Raw genomic sequence first — 15,335 nt, forward strand, 5'->3', positions numbered from 1 at the left:
ACTATTCAAAACTGCATAATGCCAATATAAACCAAAAGTAGAGATGCTACGGTGTCACTATAAATGTCCTCATCCATAGAGAAATGGCCAGGTTAAAGATGGACACTTTGGAGTTCCCATTGCTCAATTAATTATTCTTGTGGTGCCTTTGGAGGGCATAAGGTCCCTTCATATCCATCTTTTCTGTGAGTCAATCATGCTTAACACTTCTCAGAGAGCTTCAAATTACTTATTAGTTTTTCACTAGACACCGGCTCAGAACAGACACTTTTTCTAGGTGGCTTCTAAATTATTTGCTGCCTAGAGTGGTTGTAACTAATACTATTATTTTCCTTACAGGACATTTGAAAATAAACCACTGTTTTGTAGCTGCAAAATGTAGCTGCAAAAGTGTTAAGCTGTATTCAGGAAGTGTAAAGTTGCATTGGCGAGCTACCTAGGGATCACTTGTTTGTATTAATGCAATCAAGAAAAAAAAGGGGGGAAAGCAAGTTTTGTATGTGCAAATAGAGGCTACAAAAAATTTATCTGCTGTGCTAGAGAGTAAAACTTGTCCCCAAAGTAGGTAAATTGAAAGGATCTATTCGTAGGGCCTTCTGGTAGGCTTGTTTTAAATTATTTCAGCATTGTTATTTCCAACAGAGAGGAGTGTAAAGAGACAAAGATCAGGTTACAAATGCCTGGAGGGAGGGAAAGGAGAGGGCAGGAAGCCAGGCATTTTTTATATTCCTCTTCTACATAAAAAAAAAAAAAGTAAGAATGGCTATATTGCTCAGAACAAAGTCAACTTTATCCAACATCCTATGTGACAGTGGACAGTAACAGATGTGTCAGAAACAAGAGGGCAATAAACATTAATACTCTCAGCTTCCAGAAATCTATGGCTTAAGGTCTTAGTAAGCCACTGTTTACGTCCTTGAGTTTAATAACTTGTGATGGATTTTTTATTATTATTCCATTAATTTATTCGGTGATTTTTAACCCGCTTCAGCAAGGATTTTCTTTGTTTGCTGCAAACTAGCTGCTTTTTGATTCCCCCTGATCCTTTTACAGTGCAAAAGAAGAGCAAACATCAATTCTCAACAGCCATAGGTGCATTCTGGACCTACTCAGCTCCATATTGATGACTTCTATGTGATTTCCATTCCTTTCCCATATATTCCCTGCCATTCCACAGCTGAGCAACAAACTGACAGTTGATGAACCTACCCATGGTGATGCTAGGATTTATTTTCTGAGGAGCAATAGTTAATTTTGAAAGAATACTAATTTTTCTAAGTAAGTTTGTTTCTCTCTCAAGCTTACTATGTGATATGTCATTGCCTTTTGAACAGTATCCCAAGCAAGGAAATATTACAAAGCCAATTATCTGTCATTTCTTAGGAAAGGTCATAAAAGATGTGGCTGACTGTTTTTTCATGCATGGAAACTGTATGTCAGAAAGCTCACATCCATGCAGAAGACCAGACCTTCGGCAATCATGGGCTAATACAGATCTTCATATAGCCTTCAGGAAACCTGAGAAGCAGGGTGAAGGAATTAGAGTTGCAAACATTCCTGAACCAGGAAGGGGGAGACAGGGATTGACTCGAATTGTCTGGGGAGGAGGAAGAGGAGGCAGGCTGCAAATGTGCAGGCAGGGTGCCACAGGACGCAGGTCTTCCTCTTGGATTGTTTGCCTATTTTACCTATTACTCTCATTGCCTCTCAACACAAGACCTGGGGGATTCTACTAATTCATTTTGTCATTGAGGATATTTTAGAGGGAGATGGGGTTGTCCCAGTAATTTAACAGGTAATTTAAATACTTCATAGGTATTTATCCCTCTTTAGGTACAGTTATTTCTCTGTAGGCACTCCAGAGATATAAACTTAACATCGTATTATAGAGAAGGAAACACACAGCAATAAGAGAGAAGGAGACATGCAGCAATAGTGAGACAGGAAAAGCCTTTATAGATCACGTATGCATTCAAGATTTGGGGGCCAAATAACCTAATGAAATAATGTAGAGAACTCAGGCACAATGTCTCCATAGTGACTGGCAAAGAAGAAACACATTTGTTCCTTTCTGGGTTCTAGTCCCTTACATGCTTCCCCAACTGGATGTTTTTACTCAGTTCAACGTCTGTTTTAAAAAACACAAATGCTTATTTTTTTAAGACGTTCCCAGAATAGAAATGTCAAACGTAAACATCTACAGAATTTCCAGGCCTTCTTTTATTTTGAACTTTTGCATAGCACTGGTGAGATTACATCCAGACTAAAAGGAATTCTGAACTATGCTATCGCGTTTTTCATCTACTGCCAAAGACTTCTTCGAAATTCACAGCTCATTACAACCTTCTGACTACTTAATAAACAAGGCTTTGTATTATCACTATCATCACCTAATTAAAATATATCTCGTTTCAGAGCTTTATTGCATAACATAAAGCTTCTGCTGCAAGTTTGCACAAAAATTACTATGCAGACTTCAGCTAATTGCACCTCTCAAACCATAGTTCTGCTATAAACTGGCACAAGCCAAACTACAGATAAATAATATCAATTACTCCTCCGTAAAAAAACTTCTAGAGAAAGATAAGTTTTAAACTCAGCTTTACAGAAAACACACTTTAGCCTACGCCTTTACACCTATAACGAAGTTCTGCTTTTAACACCTCTGATATTGGAAAGGGTTTCTTGTGCAATTGGGGCTCGCTTTTGTAATTTGACACTGCATTACTATTATTTGTTTCAGGAAGGATGTGACGTGGCACAATTTAAAACCAATGCCAAAGAAAACTTTTCTAAATTGCATCACCACAGAATCCACTGGCACAATGCAAGCCTTGTACTCTGCAGGCATATCTACCCACAATCTGCCTGCACTGTGAGGGCGGAAGAATCATTTTTGTGGTATGTTGAACATGCTTATAAACCGCAGTGGGTGTGTCGAGAAAGACAACATAAATAAGACAAATGATACCCAGCAGTACTTCTCACCCATTATATATATGTCTGCCTTTCTGTCACAGTCTCTGGGGGGTGAAAGAGGGAAGGGAGCCAGCAGGTCACCAACTAAAGAGCAAGGTGGAAGGTGGGTACCTGGCAATTGTGTAAGAAGACACAAAGAGGGTGACAGAAGTAGCAAACTCTTCTTTGTCAAAGGCAAAGCCCAAACCAGCTTGGGAGGAGGGGATTTGGAGAAAGATGTGACCACCTAACCTATGCTTGCAGTGTGTTCATCTGAACATTGATTTTCACTTTTGTGTTGCCCACTAAGGCTTGAACTGCTTCCATCGGTGTCACAGGGGTAAATTCGCAGCTATGAGATGTTGCAGCAAAACTGATTCTTTTAATGCAGGGAAGCTGGGTGGGACAGCACAAAGTCAGCACAGTGCTCATAGTCACACGTTGCAATGACAGGACAGTCCCGTGACAGACCGAAATCGCTGTGATTGAGATGGCTCTTCACCATAAAAGATGCAGGTCACGACAGTGACATGACAGAGAAGACAAGGGGCCAGACCTACAAACACAATAACTCTCAACAGTAAACATTTACAACTCCAGGTAGCCTCGCTGCCAGTGGAGCCTCATCCCATCACAACTGGGGTGTCCAGGTTCTTCTAGGAGGGAGACAAGCTCTTGAAAATGGGACAGGATCCTGTAGTTTTGAAAAGGATGTCAGAATCCCAACACAGTCACAGCTTAGAGAGAGACACCTTCTTCTATACTGAATTCAACAAAGATGACTAAAACGGCATACTTAATTTGAATGCAAATTAGCATAATTAGCTTTTTTAAAAAAAAAAAAGAAAAAAGCAGCAGAGAGGAGGCTTTGGGAGGCAGAACAGAAATAAGGGCAGTTGATATGGAATGCTCTCCCAGTCCACCATTCCCCTGCGCGCAAGTCCTTGCTTTCATACCAGTTTAGGAGTGTCTGAGTTGCAGGCAGCTCTGCCCGCTCCACCTGATCCCCAGGAAATCCTTTCTGCCCTCTCCGGAAGGCCTATGCGTGCCCTTCGGCCCTCACTCTCACAAGAGCAGACCCCAACCCCAGTTATGGCTGCTGCCAATGTCAAGTCCTTCCTGTCCTCACCTGAGCGAGGTGCCCAGACAGGAGCAGCCGCCCTCCCACTCCAGATGCTCCTTCCAGGCTGGTCTTCTCAAAGGGACAGCTGAGCACAGCAGCAAAACCCGAACGCTGAGGATCACAAAAAGTGACAGAAGAATGTAGTAGAACAAGGAAAGAACTAGAGAGGGGCAAACCAGGATCATCCAAGAGATGCCATGAATCAGGAGAAATATGATGGATGTGTGTAAACAATGAATGCAATGGAGAAAGGTTCAGTCTTTCATCTTCTTTCCTAATGTAAGAATTAAAGGGCAATGAATGGCAATAGTAAATGATGGATTTGAAACAGATAGTGGTGGTTCCTCACAGCTGTGTTGTGGATATAACAAAGATTACCTGGATTTGAAAGGGGACAGAAAAAAAATTCTTGGATGAAAAAAAAATAAATCTGTTTAGCAGCACTGAATATTAGTCAGCATTTCTGACTTGGAAGCTACAAAAATCACAGATCAGTGGTTGCTTGGAGAATATTTGGATAAAATATCACCATATGCTTGTATCTTGCATCTCTTGTACTTTTCCCTACATTTCAGTGACAGGATCATTGGTGACCATCAGAGACAGGAAACTAAGATAAAGCCAAGCCCATGGTGTCATGAAAAAGGAACTTTTGTTTATTGAACAGAAGTTGTTTTTAAAAATGTTGTATGTGACGCCCCAGACCCACTGGGTATGCTGGCCTAACTGCAAATAGGAGGGTGTCATGTATCTCCGCTCAGAGAGCACCAGTCTCGCTCTCTCTTGAAGGTAAGCATTGACACTAGTAAGTTTTTTGTCATAAAAAAACCAGAGATATATTCTTCTCCATTACAGGCAATCGCTGTGCTCTGGAATGAGCCTCAATCCTTCTTGGATTTTTATTAAACAACCATGGAGGAATGTGGAAGAAATCAAAAAGCTTGACTCTAAGGTCACTGTCAGAGTGGGACAAGAGGGAAGCATTAAATGAATATTTAATTAATAACACAGAAGTGGAAAGAAGAAAGTCAAATAAGCAGGATAATATGACACCTTTATGATTTCTGGGAAACTTAAACTCAAGACCCTGTACCATGAAGATTGGCAAAAGGGCAACATAAGGGACCAAGAAGGGAAAAGTAGAGGAAGCAAAGAAATATTGGTCTTAGGAGAGTCTGTCTCTCTGTTAGGAGATTAGAACTGACTGCATTATGAACCTTTGGTTATTTATGAGTTTCATTTTCTTTGTAGTAGAATGTACAAAGATGCAGAAATCTTTACATCAGAGAAGCAAAGACAACAATACCTGCACAAAACAGCATCAGCCGTGCCAGCATAACAACTCCTCTCTTCACACACATTGGGACTTTTGATCTCAAGAGTAATTTTAATTTTTACAGTATCTAAGGGCTGGGGGGTTTTTGCTGTATTTACATCCATTTTTAGTAAAATAAGGTCCTTATTGTGCTTAAATTATTCCTTTCCTCTTTTTCCCTTCAGCTTCTATACTACTGATGATGATTTCCTTTCTACATCTCTCTCCGATTATACCTTAATCAGTAAGGAGGGTCTTGCCAAATAGGTTCAGGTTGTTACATTTCTACATTCCTCCAATCCCTTCAGGCATTTAATTCCCAGATTGTAGCCTGGTCAGTTTACAAGCACTTTACAGACCAAAAAGGCCACAAATATTTCCTAGAGGAAAATATATAGCAGCTGGCACCGCTGGATTCTGACTAAGGAATTTGAAGATCAAGACTTAGTACCTGAAATACTGAAGTCCTCGAATAAATTCTTCCGTAACTTCACATGCAGGATTCATTTTATTCCAAGATCATGTATGCCAAATCTCAAGAGGGAGTTAATTTTTTTTTTAATGCCGCTTAGCATTAGATCGGTTCCAAATTTCTTGACATTTAACTTGGAAATGTCTTCTTATAGGATTCCTAAGGAGGCCACCTATTGGTTTTGTCCTGGAGAAGTCTTTCTCCCCCCACTCCATGTGCACATTTTGACTCTTTGTGATGTCAGATATTAGACTGCCTTTGAATGCCTTGTTCTTTAAACATTTTCCTGACCATCATTTTTATAACTTTCTTATTTATTCATTTTCTTCGCTTTGGTTTCCTTTCTGGAGCTTTCTGCAGTTTATTATAAGTATTTACAAAGGCTTAATGCTGGAAAATATGCATGATTACTGGATTACGCAAACAGAAAACCAAGCAGTGCACACAATTAAAATCCTCATCTCACTGTTATTATGAAGCAACCAGATGAAGTTTTCAAGTGCTGCTCGCCACTTCATCACCTTGACAATTGCTGTGCTAGCCTAATTAAACGCGGGACAAATCAAAAATATTAGAAGTAATGACAGCGCTTTGACAAAGCAGGCAAGTTAAGCTGCCATGGCATTTCCCAAAGATGGCAGCGGTGTAATAGTACAGCATCCCGCGATACCAGCACTATCTCAGAAGTACTGAGCAGCCTGTAGTACCTTCCTTCAGCCCAGGTAAAATTGCAGACTAAAGCTCCTTTGGAAGTTCCATTATAGGGGACAGTAAATAAAGCTAATTAAAGGAAATCTCTTGTTCACATTACCCAGCCTTTTAGGAACAACAAGGCCTAAAACTGTCATACTATGTAAGTCATGAGTTCTGCAGCTCTTAATTTCAAAATTATGTGTGACGTTGCTGTCAAAACACGTCCCTCTACAACTTGAATTATTATTGTGAGCAGGAAAAACATGATGTTTAACTCGTAGAAAGAAACCAAATGGAAAATTTAGATTTCCTTTTAGCAGTAAATAATGTTAAAAGAAGTGGCATAGAGCACATTTCAACAATCAGCCACAGGCTAAATAGGCGGGAAACAAAGCTCAATGAAGCAACCCAGCGGATTGATTCATTAGGTTTGTGTACCAGCAGAGCTTGGTTCGCACCCTGCCTTGAGTTAGAAGTAAAAATAAAAGCAGCCACCTCAACTTTAGCCTTCCTATAATACCCAGAAACATCAGTTGTGTTCCCATATGGAGAAAGCAGCAAAGGTCACAGGCAGCTATATTAAGATGACAACAGGAAACCGAGGTAGTAAGGTTTTTCAGTGCAAGGGTAACAATGGGAAGTTAAAGCAGCAATTTTGATGGAAACACAGATACATATAGTTGGAAACAACTAGAAAAGGTAATCCCTGCCCCTGTGGCATTGAGACAACACTTCCACCATTTTGTAACACTTCCAGAAGAAGGGGTACTTTCCAGTGACCACTGCTGTACCCAGTAGAGCCAAACTGGGAAGATTTATACTTTTTTTTCTGATCATCTGCCTGGCCGTAGCTGTGCATTTTATCAAACGCACGCTTTAACAAATGCATCATTTACAATAAAAATATTTCTAAAATCTAGGAATCTGCTGAGACACGGTATTGCTAAGTCTGACTGAAGATGCAACTCCATCTCATACACAAAACCAGAGTCTCTAGTCATGTAGAACAGGAGATGCAGCTACTTTTTATCAAACTTTGCTTGAGAAGTATTTTCTAGATTCCACCTTTCCTTTTCCTAATGTAGCATCAAAGGATAACAAATACAACATAGCTATGATTTTATTATATTATTGTGTTAGTATCTTTACTGTGCATTATTTCTCTGCTTCAGTCCAGTATTTCTGTTCTGCACGGCACCCAGAGAAATCTCTGATAAAAGCAGTACACTTTCTATGATTATTTTGCCAGACTTTTTCACAGTCTTCTGATCATGTCACAAGTTCTGTTGACTTTTTAATTAATGATTTGATAGCCATTGATACACATTTCCTTAAATGACAAGCAAACGCCATTCATATGCTAAACTCACTGAACCACACTGGGTAAAGCATTTACCACCAACCCACTCAGCCCGCAGCCAGCTATAGCATCTGTTCAGAACCTGCCGTTCAGCAGTTTCCCAATGTTTCCAAAGTTTTCTCACAGTAGTTTCATAAGTTTCAAGTGACACAAAGCTGCTTTGCTGCAAAAAAATGGGCAGTCTTGTCCTCCCCCATGTTGCCAGGTTCTTGTTTCTCTCCTTCGCCCCAGCTTGTACGTCGCCTCCATCACTCAAGTAGTCAAATCCATCCTGACTATTGAGATAAGCTAAACATCGTCCCTGGCGTGGTATTTTTGCCAGATTCAGTCTAGTCCGTATAAGGTTACTGGTGTGGCTCCCTGCATGGCTGCACAAAGTCTTGTACCCACTGCCCAGACAGAGCAGAGGAGGAGAAAAGTGCTGGACCAGCAGCAGGTAACTAGAAATAACATGATGCACGAAGAGGAAGTATGGATTCTTTTGATGAAAAGGCCAGAATATTCTGGCTTAAATTGCTTGCGAAGCAATGGTGTAATGCATGTAAGGCATGAAAGAAAGTTTGTGCCTCTCCTCATGCTCTGATGAAGAGCAACAATTCAAAACTCTTGGGAGGAGCAAACAGATATTCAAGGAAAAGATCTAGGAATATGGCCACTGACAGTCAATTCTGAGGGCACTGATCATTTACAGAGACCACTCTGGCTGTGCAAGTTGTGTTCGTTAATTTGGTCAAGCCCTAGAAATACTGAAACATAAGACTTCCCTGCACAAAGGCCTGTACCTACTGTGCCTGGCTTTCAAAATCAGTTTGTCAGATTGACAAAATTTCTCATGCAAATCAGTTACCTCCAGAAAGTGATGCTTGCCTGCACAATTGCCTGAAAATTGTCCAAACTGCATATACAAATAAACACAATTCCCGGTCCAGCAGAGGAATAGCGGTGCATGTTTACTTCCAGCAAACAGCTTTGCTGCAACAGTAACTGACTTCCGCCTCCCCAAGGATTTCCACTGCATTTACTACTTTACTTCTTATGGATCTAGCAGCAGAAATGCCTTTTTCTTTGCTTTACCTCTCTAATTTTGGTTCTTAGTGTAACAAAGCAGCTACAAAATATTATGAGAGAAGCAGGAATAGGGGAGATGATTATACTTACAAAACAACAGACAACTTTTCCAAAAGTTTGACTCCGTGGTTCTACTTACTTCTCATTACTTTAAGTGGCAAATTAGCCATGATGATCCAATCACATACTATTGGAGGTTGCCAAGTTGTGTTCACATGAATTTTTTTTTGCCAGGAATCTTTTTTTTTCCTTAATTAGGGCAGTAATGAAGGCTTCTCTCTATTACTAGTGTTAAACATTTTCAACTCAAGACCAATAAAATGAGGAGATGCACTGGAGAACTTTAGTCTTGGTGGAGCAGGACAAATCACAGCCCTTTCAGCTACTGGGCTGAAACTGAAAACATGCAGGAAACAAGCAATATTGGTTTGGACAGAAAGCGTTAAAAAAAAAAAAAAATCCCTTTCCCAAAAAGTTGAGGGACCCTACCTTCACCTCACAGCTTCCTTCACTTTGGGAAGAAAATGTTTGAGAGAGACAGAGCTCTAAACAGAAACAAACATCCTTATTTTAAAAGGCTTGCAACACTGGAAATGAACACCAGAGCCAAATCCCTGCTGCCTGCAGCAAGAATCAAGTGAAAAGCCTGCTTGTTCCTGCCAATTAAAATTTGTGGTTTTCTTTTGTAACTCTAACAAAGTCACTTCCGTGGATGTTATATAGAGTTTTGCTGCCTCTGGGTCTCTAAGGAAAAGGAAGCTAAACACCTCACCTTCACTAGGTACAACATTTATCACAACTATTCCACATATTTAAAATGTGTCTGAGTCCCTTAAGAGTGCTTTAAAAGAGGAGAGAAAAAATGATAAGACTGGACAAAATCCCAGGAGAACCATTTAAAAGGTGTATTAAATGCGCTTGAAATAATATCTCAGATGCATTGCCTAAGAAGGATACATTAATTCCTGAACATTCCTCCAGAAGGTTCCCGAGGCCTTGTATGAGAAGGAACATATGCTCCTTTGGTTTCTTGTTAATGCAATTTCGGTAATATTGCATGCCGATCAGTATCCTAGTATTTTCCTACATGTGCACGGTGAGAATACCAGGGATCCTCCTTCTTTTGTTTCTAGGATTCCTTTGCTATTGTGTTTGTACAACTACCCTTCCTATCTAAAAATAAAAACAAAACAGAAAAAGAGTACACCACCACAAAAAAAAAAAAAGTTCAAAGACATATACCTCTGCAGTAGTTTTTAAATGTTTTGAGGCATCTTGAAAATGTGTAAATCAAGAAAAAATCAGTTAGAAGAAATAACTTTTAGATAAAACAGCTAGCCAAGAATAGCCAGTTGAACCACAAGGTCACAATATTTTCTGTAAAGTGAATTACGGAACAGCAATATGTTTTTTAACATCTGTTGGTAGTTGGTAATACATTCAGTATTTCTGGTTAGATCTGTAAAAAATAGAATACCCAACCTTATATGTATTAGGAAAAAGAATATTCAAAATAGAATACCACCTGCATTCAGCTCTAAATGACTAACCGCAGGACCCTGGGATATGCATAAGAATCAATATATTATTTAAATTGATTTTTTTTTTCCAGAAAAATTTTGAAAGTATGCCACGTATGTCCAACTACATCACAAGCATAAATTTCAGTTTTATCATATCTACCTTAAAATGTGCTAAAACACTTCTTGTAGACATATTAACAATGTACATTCCCAGACAAACACCTTTTATTCAATTATAGCACAAACTACAATCTGTCCGGGTCTCTTTCCCCTTTCCTCCATGTTGGCCGAGATCCGTAGATACTCTTGCAGTATGGTAAAGAAACACATTCAATTTTTCACTTAGCGATCACTATAAATTGCTTAATGCATAAAACGAAGTATAACAATCAAAGGAAAAATCTAGGAAATTCAACATTTAAATTGAGACTAAACTCAAGTCACAAGTTTTGCCACCCACACAACACCTGAAAAAGACTCCGTCTCCTTGAGATCAGTGCCCTCTGGGTTTGTGCTGGCATGCAATCAAAATTCTCATTTACTTCTAGCACTTAATTTAAAAATAAAGGTATGAATTCTAGCGTTTAATAATTTTCTTCTTCTGATTACTCATAAATCTTTATATTATTCATTCTTAATCAGCTTCAGAAGTTAGAACATTTAATGCACAATTGTCTTTCTTACTTCAATAAAAAAGAATCAATACGTCTTTCCATTCTCTTTCTCCTATTTGCTGCTCCAGTTATTCTGCCCCCTCATGTGTTTTTATTAAGCTTGGCTTTATTTCTGAGATTGAATTCACAAGCTTAGCAAATGATGAGGCTGTCTCTTGTTTCAGTTCCTTAATTTCCCTCCTAAATTAGCTGACAGCCTGCTGGGGTGCTGGGGTGGACCACTGTGTCTTTTTCCTGCTGTTGTTACATTGTTCACTCCCATTTCTTTGAATTAAACGGTAAAAGTTTGCTCACTAATCATGTTGTTTTCTTAATTATATTGTTGTCTCAGCTTTTCCCTGTTGACTACCACCTTTAAAGAAAAAGTAGAAGCTGATTTTTAAGGCTTATACACAGGTCAGACACTTACATGCCTTTGGCCCTTGAAGTTTTGCTGGATACATTCGACACCGCATCAAGTCACGTAAACCTGGGCTGTCTGTAGACACGAATGCGATTCTCCCTCCACATGATCCCTGTTTTCATCACAGCAATGGAAGATTACATTTTTTGCAACAGGAACCCATGTTACCCCAAAGATATATTTGAATTGCAGCATCTGAGACAGACTTTGTTCGTATCCCACCGTGCAATTACTATGCTACTGTTAAGTGTAATAACACAACTGCACGGTCTTGTGGCTTGGACAACATATAGGAAACATGACACGTTCAAACACAAAGCTCAGTCACGGATCTCCAACACTCAGATGCCAGCAGGGAACCATTTTCATGGTAACTGGAGTGCTTGTGTACTCCCCCTCTGCTACCAAAAAGCTTCTCATTCTGCTGATGTCTAAGCAATATTCGTCATCATCTCGGGGAGGAAGGTAGAAGACCACCATAAACATTACCTGCAGGCTCATTCATTCACCCAAGCAGGAAAGTCCGCCTGAAAAGCTGAATTTGCAACCATCTGTGCCTATCATCTGCTCCAGATGCAAACACTTTGGAAAAATCCCTAGAATTTTCTAAAAATTAACATGTCGAATAGATGGCAGTATAAAGAGAGAATAACAAGATCCACAGGTTTTCTTAGTCAAGCTGTTTAACAAGGGAGAAAGAGGAGAAAGTCACCAGCTCTTACTTTTCAAAGTCACAGAAGCACTTACCAGATTTATTTTTCTATTATCATAGTGGTTGCTTGCCATTGTTATCTCTCACTATCCTCTTCAGAGCTAAGAAATTACTTGGCCAAATTGCTTTAGTCAGAAATGGTTGCAGTGCCTTTATCAATCTGCCATTCCTTTCCTTCATTCTTCTGTTTATTGATTCAACTTTTCTTCCCCAAAGCAAGTCAAGAAATCTTGCCTCATATCTAATCTTTTGTGGAGTTGCAATCACTTCTTTTAAAGATGCTTCCCGATCTGTGTCCATTTTGCATGTGGAGGGATTTCCCTGATCCATTTTGCATGCAGAGGTTTTGCAAGATGTGACTGCAGAAAAAGAAAGTGACTTGGAACAGTGTTTCAGAGGCAGCTGAATGGCTGCTGGGCCTGGATTCCCCAACCTGCAGGGTAATGAGTCCATTCAAAATGGTTTGGGTTTGTTTTTTTCTAGAGTAATGCAGGAATATATAACTAACTTACATAACATATATTGCTTTTTTCATTTGCTCAAACTTCAAATCAGGCTGTAGTTTATATTCTGCTTTTGAAGTGGTACAAACAAGTTCCCCCTTGCCCGCAGTGGGCTACCTGGTGTTCTAACACACGCCATGATGAATGCTGCGATCTTATGAGCGTGGAAGCTTCTCCTTCCTTCCAGCTCTTCCCATCTTGCTACGCGCAGATTCTTGTCTGCCTCTTCAAATGCTCAGACAATTGCCACATCAGAGAAGACAAACTAAATTTCTGACTAATGGGTACTGTGACAGCATAATTATCTCATGGCAGGAAACCTTATTTACTTATTATCCAAACAAGTATAAAGTTATAGAAAAGCAAAACCTGCTTAGAGGAAAAGCAGAGATTCTGTCTTCTGCAAAAAGGGTTTGGAGGGCAGAAGAAAGATCATCCCTCCAGAATTATTTAGCCTCGGCTATTTCAAGAGGCTAGGAGAATATTCTTGGTCTTTGATCATGGACTTATTTAGTCATCCAGAAGAATTTTCTGATCTTCCTTAAATTGCCTGTGTCCCTGAGGTTAGTCCAGATAACCTGCTCTCTTGTACCTGAAGTTTTATATTAGCTAAAGGTAGACCCCCAACCTATGATCGGAGTAGAAAGGGTATTTAGAGCATCCCTAAGACATGCTGCTTGGAGTTCATTCAGAGATACTGTCAAAAGAAGAGGACGGTTTTGTTATCTTTCGTGTGGTAGCCCTAATTGTTAAAACACCTACCATACAAATGGGGGATCTAATCACACAGCAGCCCTTCCTAGATGAGAAGAGTACTGAAGAAGGAGGTTTTGAAACACAGTCATTGATGCAAGATTCACAGGACCAGATAACGAACAAATTAAATGGAGTATAAATCTGTCCTAGGATTTACGAGTTTAAGAGGACAGACCAGGTCTCCTGGCTCTCTTCCAGAACGTTTCTTGATTTTATCCAGTGCATATGTAATTTAAAATGCATAAACTTTCCTAAGAAAACAGATGAAAAGATGCTAAACATAGAATTACTCTCATAACTTCTAAAGCATTAGATAATGAAGGAAGCAGCAAAAGTAATAGTTCTAAATGTGCATCCATTGTGAATTCAGAAGACTTTCTAAGAAGGAACAGACAACAGGCAGTGTAATTATTTTGCTGAGAAAGATTCTTTAATAAAGTAAAACAAGTGTAGAAGACAAAAAGTGGATGCTATTGAGACAAGCATTATTTTTCAGAAACTTTCTGTAACCAAATTTAACAGAAATCTTTAAAAAATGACAGTAAGAAAAAATTGAAAACTAATAATTTTTTGAGAAATTCTTAGGCATGCTGTTCAGCTACTACAAATCCTCACTGGAACACATAATTTTGTAATACTTCAAGTTGAAAGCTGAAGAATAAAGGAATGCAAATATCTTTCAAATTCTCTGATTTTATTCCTGAATCTTCAACTTGATAACTAAATTAATAAACATTTGAAGCATAAGTTATTCTTTATTGGGCAAAAAAGAAAATGTAACTGCCGGCAAAGAGCAATGCACACTGTTAGCACAGCAATGACAGAAGGCAATGACTAAAGGGATGCCATGTGACCAACTTGAAACAGTCCTTGGGGAATGAAATAGGCTAGTGCGCATTCATAGATGAAAAGTTAGGAAAACATCAGAGACTGTTCGACATGAGTTTTCAACAGCAAAGTCGTGCCTCTTTAAGGTGTACTGGAGCTCTCCGTTACGCTGTATGTTTTTTTCTGTGAGCCAAAATCCTAGTCACATTACTGAAGTTTCTCACAAATAAGATGAAAACAAACACATGTGGCTCACAGATCTCATCAAAAAAAGAGCTTTGCTCCACACTTGAGAAAACAAAAAAAGTATATACATACTGCGTACAAGATAGAAAGGTTCTTTGTTATTTCTGAATTCCAAATGCACGTGTTGAATTGCTAAGGAATACATTTGCAGACACCAACGATAGTAAGCTGCTAGTTAGAAGCCGGGATAATTAATTGAGAAGGCACAGAAGTATGCTGCTAACAAAGTAAACAACAGGTCACAACACCTGTAACAAAAATACATTTTCAAATTTTCAAATCTAAGAAGTCTGCTAGAAAGGCATGCAATTCTCATATTTCATAATACCCAGGTTATATTGAAGATAAATAATGGAATCTAAACCAGGACATTTTTGAAATAATTTACATAGTACTCCCATGATAAGTGAAAATCAAGTAGAATAATTAATCATCCTTTCTGAGCCAAAAGAGGCAGGACCAGCCACAAAGACACGCAGGAATAATAAAGAACTAAGTCTAGCTGGCTTTATCAGTAAATTCACAGTCTACTTAGAGAAAATGCTGCCTTTAGTCAGAGAAATGCATGAATAATAATGAGAACTAAAACATGACAAATAATCACTCTCATTGGCATAAAGGAAGACCCAGTTATTACTAAATGTTTGAGGGGGTTTTACTTAGTATAAGTTTGTTTAGACAGTCTCACCTCCTCATTGAGG

Source organism: Chroicocephalus ridibundus, chromosome 3 (genome assembly GCF_963924245.1).
Source record: "Chroicocephalus ridibundus chromosome 3, bChrRid1.1, whole genome shotgun sequence".
Classification (NCBI taxonomy): Eukaryota; Metazoa; Chordata; class Aves; order Charadriiformes; family Laridae; genus Chroicocephalus; species Chroicocephalus ridibundus.